At 43.3% G+C, this 5,817-nt stretch overlaps 1 long non-coding RNA gene across 1 annotated transcript in view; it reads left to right on the forward strand.

Annotated features, from left to right (window-relative positions):
• The window catches only part of LOC107722245 (uncharacterized), a 76,126-nt gene extending 71,322 nt beyond the window's left edge, over positions 1-4,804 (forward strand). Inside the window, exon 4 of the long non-coding RNA XR_001637790.1 lies at positions 4,477-4,804. This is a non-coding gene — a long non-coding RNA (uncharacterized LOC107722245). The remainder of the gene's footprint in view (positions 1-4,476) is intronic.
• Positions 4,805-5,817: the final 1,013 nt, after the last annotated feature.

Below are 5,817 nucleotides of genomic sequence, written 5' to 3' on the forward strand. Positions count from 1 at the left end.
AAAAAAAGCTTAAAATTAACTAAAATTTAGTTGGAAACTAGTTGTACTTGGAATTTACTACTGGTACACTTAAAAGGATTTATATGTTTTTATTAAAAAGTGGGTCAGTTTAGTTCCATTGAAATAGTAAAGTGCTGAAGAAGTAAACACAAATACACTACTAGTACATTGATATTAGTCTTACTACTGTCACGGGTTGCTACTATGAGGAGCACGGAGCGAGGAGACCAGGAATACAAAACAAAAGAGTTTAATTCTTTTTCTCAGGGAATCACACGTAGCACAAGGAGTTGACAAACACAATCCCAGACAAAGAAACTCAGAACAGGCTAGAACTAAATAGGGCAGATAGGTGAGGAGGATAACTAATGAGACACACCTGGAACAAATCAAACTACATTGGGACAGGAAGGACCAAATAAGGAAAACAGGAACCCTTGGCCTTGGCAAAAATTTTCTTGGGGAAATCTAGGAATCCTGGGGGGCGCTCTGCAGGAGCGGGCACTGGAGCGAGCTCTGGGGCTGGATCCCTCCCTGGGCTTAACGGGGAATCAGGAGTCCTCCCGGGGCTTAACTGGGGATCTGAAGCCCTCCCTGGGCTTGATAATCAGGTGCCCTCCCTGGGCTTAGCTCGGGAACAGGAGCCCTCCGTGGGCTTGCCATACTATCGTCCGGCGGGCTTGCCACATTAACGTCCGTTGGCCTTGCCACATTAACAGCCCGCTGACTTGACTCGGGAACTGCCGGCAGATGGGTCCCGGATCGGGATCGGAGACTCTCCAGACACCGGATGACTGCCTCCTTCCATCCGAGGTTGGTGGTGTCTGGGAGCTCCGCGAGGCGATGGTAAGTTATCCCGATCAGGAACAGCGTCACAAGGGTTTCCCCCTCGAGGGAGCTGGCGAGGGCGAGCGGCACGAATGCCCTTGTGAAAACAATTGGGTCGGGGCTCATATGAGCCAAGGCAAGGAACCGCGCTCGCGCCTCCATTTAAATGGGGAGAAACGAACGTGGGAAAAAACAAAAAAATATTCAAAAAACGTAAAACAAACACGGATAGAAGGGGCGCCACTTACTGTCACTTTAGGTCTGGAATTATGTCACGGGTTGCTACTGTGAGGAACGAGGAGACCAGGAGTACAAAACAAAGGCGTTTAATTCTTTTTCTCAGGGAATCACACGTTGCACAAGGAGTTGACAAACACAATCCCAGACAAAGAAACTCAGAACAGGCTAGAACTAAATAGGGCAGATAACGAGGGGCAGACAGGTGAGGAGGATAACTAATAATGAGACACACCTGGAACAAATCAAACTACATTGGGACAGGAACAGGAAGGACCAAATAAGGAAAACAGAAACTACAAGGGAACATACACGTGACAACTACATGAAGTATGTAAAATATATTTGAACTTTATTAAGCTTACTTAATAAAATGAACTTGATGTTTACTTCTTTTTTAAAGGGGTGGTTCACTGTTTTTTTTCTAGGCTTGATTGTGTTTATGGGGTGCAGTCTAACATGGGTTAATGCTTCGTTTAAAAAAAAAAAACATTATTTTTCACATAATTTACCTTTATTCCACACAGCTCTGTCCCTTCTCTGAGAAACGCGCTGATCATTTCCTGCTTTTATGAAGCCCCGCCCTCAGAAATAGGCGATGGGCTCTGATTGGTTAGCTAGCCCCATGTGTTGTGATTGGCTAAACCGCCTCTAGTGCGCATCTAAGCGTCCCGCCCCTCTCCTCAGCGGCATGTGCTCCGGTTATAGTGTAAACAACGGCATTGTTAATATCGCTTGTCAGTTTGAGCCCGATTGAGAAGCAGAGGATATTAGTGAAGAGGATCGTGCAGAACCTGTGCAAGCACGGCTTTTAATGGTAGGCCTATGTTTTTTGTATGTTGTTGTCTCATACTTTTAGAAACGCTGTTATTTGTAAATGCTACTGCTTATGTTAGCTTTTAATATGCAGTTTTATCCTGATTAAAGCTTTAATACAGTACGGCAACTGCACGCGCATCCATGTTTACCGCTTCTCATAGCTATGTGAAAATAAGTTTATAATTGGAACAGTTCATTGTTGGAGCTGAGCTGAACGAGAGAGAGAGAGAGAGAGAGAGAGAAGGAGAACGCGAGGAACAGTATTAAGAACAGCAGGCACAAGGACCAAAGGAGGTAGGCCGGGGGGCCAAGCCAATCCTCCCACCCCAGCTGCGTGTCCCCAGCACCGGGCTACACGTCTGCCTGTGGTCCCCTAGTCCGGGACGACTGGGCCCTGGCCACAATAGCAGCCCGAGAGACACGTGTGTCGACCCGTCTTGCAGTTAACAAGTCTTTGAATGAGGAATGTTACAAACAGAATGTCCAATTGCAGTCTCTGCCAGAATTTTAAAAGACGATATCTCTGTTTGCATTGAACTTTCAGCGTCGTAAATTTGCAGATATTGTTTATGCTCAAACAACAACATTACACACTAACTAACGTAAAAAAGTGAAATTGAAATGAACCACCCCTTTAAGGTCAGGGCTACTTTGGTTTGTCCAGAGTCAGACTGAACCCAGTGATTGAGTGAAACAGAATCACAGTGCACACTGACATTCACTGCTGTCTGTAGATCACAGTAGAGGAATCTGATGCACTGATGCCATCTGCGACCGTCCGGCTCGTTCTTTGTGAAACCTTGTGAGTGTGAGTGTGTGTGTTTGTGTGTGTGTGTGTGTGTACTGGTTTATATATCCTGGTGGGGTCCGGCCTGCGGTCACCACGAGGCAAAAAAATGATTGAAGATAGTAAATGATGTTTATCTAAAAGTGTAACAATGCAAACATGTTTTCTGTAAGGGGTAGGTTTAGGGTTAAGGGATAGAAAATCAAGCATAGCGTTAATTCTGGCAGGTCACGTTAGTCAAGCTCGCATCAGCTGACTCTCAGCTGATCCCCATCTACCTATGGGAATACGACACCTATCTAAGCATTCATATGTAAGGTCCCTCAGTATTATCAGCAGTTTTCGCATTGTTCAGTAACTAATTAACATCCCCAGCTCCTCCTCTGTCAGTCGGGATTCAGGCTTCTGATTCTCCTTTGAATCAGACTAATTCTAAAATGTGTACATAAAATTATTGAACTTTAACAATATCTGCAATACATTTATGTTGGTTCTGTTCTGTTTACCAAACGTGTGTGTGTGTGTGTGTGTGTGCGCGTGTAGCCAGCAGGCCCAGTCTGTCAGGTCACTGGGTTTCTCGGAGACTCAGGGTTGTGTGTGAAGGTGGGGAGGTGTGCATCGGGTGGTGTGCCAAGCGTGGACTGTGTGTGTCTGTGTGTGTGTGTGTGTGTGTGTGTGTGTGTGAGCTCATGGCCCACATCCGAACCGTGCCAGGACGGGAAGTGGAGCAGCATGGAGACGCTGCTCTCCTTCATGAACAGATCCGTGTGTGTGTCTGTGTGTGTGTGTGTTCATCAACACAATGAGACGCCGGAGCTGAGAGAGTGTCATACTGTCTGCTCACAATGAGCTGTTGTTTGTTGGGCTTGTAAAACAGTCATGTGTGTGTGATTTATTCTTTCTGTGTGTTGGAGCTCATTGTAATCTGGTTTAGTGTCTCTGATGAATTAGCCTACAGAACTTCATGATATTCAGCGGATACTGACTCACTGTCATTCATGGACGCAAACGCTCTTCAGCACATCATCAATGGATCGTGTGAAGGAACCTTTGACCTTTGACCTGCTCTAAGCATCAGCATCCTCACTGCATCTAGTCATCAATATTTGGCTTTTTTTTCTTTTCTTTTTTTGACATTAAAAGTGATAGTTCAGCCAAAAATGAAAATGTTGTTATCATTTACTCACCCTCATGTTGTTCCAAAATGAGAACGTTTCTTTCTTCTGTTGAACACAAAAGAAGATATTGTGAAGAGTGTGGGTAAGCAAACAGTTTCCGTCCCCATTGACTTACATAGTATTGTTTTCTCATGCTGTGGTTCAGCAGAAGAAAGAAACTCAACTTGAAGTTGGAAAGACTTGAAGGTGAACTTTCCTTTCAAGAGCAAGACACACATGAAAATGAATATCAGAGCAAAAACAAAACCCTGATGTCAAAAGAATATATATGTATAATTTACATGAATCATTTCAAAAATCCATTTGAATAAACGAGTCAATGACTCATCACTCATAGAGGCTTCTCTTTCTTCATTACTGGATGAATCAGTGTTTTTGAAAGGATCTCTTGAAAGAGTGATTCAATGACAAATACATTTCCTACCAGTCACTTGTCGCCACCTACTGGCGTAAAATGTAATGAGACTGTCTTTCTAATCTGAAAGGTCTAGTTACTTTCAGAAAGTGATCTATTCTATATTGATCGCTACTAAAGACAACAGTGTTTATATCCAAACTATAACATTTTATCCCAGTAACTCTGTGATTATCTTTTTACCATTCGAATGTGAATGTTTGTGTTTTCAGAGAGAAATCGTCTGGCATGAGGGGTTCAGGGTGTTTTTGCAGCTCTTGTTGACTGATCAAGAGAAGCAGAAGCACTTCACGCTTGTGTTTTTGTGATCTGCTGGCAGTTTGCTCGCGTCCCACGCTCTGAGTCAAACCTTCTAGCGCTGATCCAGGACCAGCCTCTGTAGACCCAGCAGAGCCGTCTGAGAGAGCGTGAAGCTGAGCTCAGATCAGCAGCAGACGCAGAGAATCGAGCCTCTTCCTCAGGAAGAAGCAGGCCTGACTGTGTGGCACGCAGGTCTCCTTCAGCCGGATGTTTGCAGAGCTCAGTGGCACACCTGCTGCAGGACGATGTTTGCTGGGCCGCCGGAGCTGAGAGAGTGTCATACTGTCTGCTCACAATGAGCTGTTGTTTGTTGGGCTTGTAAAACAGTCATGTGTGTGTGATTTATTCTTTCTGTGTGTTGGAGCTCATTGTAATCTGGTTTAGTGTCTCTGATGAATTAGCCTACAGAACTTCATGATATTCAGCGGATACTGACTCACTGTCATTCATGGACGCAAACGCTCTTCAGCACATCATCAATGGATCGTGTGAAGGAACCTTTGACCTTTGACCTGCTCTAAGCATCAGCATCCTCACTGCATCTAGTCATCAATATTTGGCTTTTTTTTCTTTTCTTTTTTTGACATTAAAAGTGATAGTTCAGCCAAAAATGAAAATGTTGTTATCATTTACTCACCCTCATGTTGTTCCAAAATGAGAACGTTTCTTTCTTCTGTTGAACACAAAAGAAGATATTGTGAAGAGTGTGGGTAAGCAAACAGTTTCCGTCCCCATTGACTTACATAGTATTGTTTTCTCATGCTGTGGTTCAGCAGAAGAAAGAAACTCAACTTGAAGTTGGAAAGACTTGAAGGTGAACTTTCCTTTCAAGAGCAAGACACACATGAAAATGAATATCAGAGCAAAAACAAAACCCTGATGTCAAAAGAATATATATGTATAATTTACATGAATCATTTCAAAAATCCATTTGAATAAACGAGTCAATGACTCATCACTCATAGAGGCTTCTCTTTCTTCATTACTGGATGAATCAGTGTTTTTGAAAGGATCTCTTGAAAGAGTGATTCAATGACAAATACATTTCCTACCAGTCACTTGTCGCCACCTACTGGCGTAAAATGTAATGAGACTGTCTTTCTAATCTGAAAGGTCTAGTTACTTTCAGAAAGTGATCTATTCTATATTGATCGCTACTAAAGACAACAGTGTTTATATCCAAACTATAACATTTTATCCCAGTAACTCTGTGATTATCTTTTTACCATTCGAATGTGAATGTTTGTGTTTTC

The sequence above is a fragment of the Sinocyclocheilus rhinocerous genome, unplaced genomic scaffold (assembly GCF_001515625.1).
Source record: "Sinocyclocheilus rhinocerous isolate Xijiao unplaced genomic scaffold, SAMN03320098_v1.1 scaffold1506, whole genome shotgun sequence".
In the NCBI taxonomy this organism is placed as follows: Eukaryota; Metazoa; Chordata; class Actinopteri; order Cypriniformes; family Cyprinidae; genus Sinocyclocheilus; species Sinocyclocheilus rhinocerous.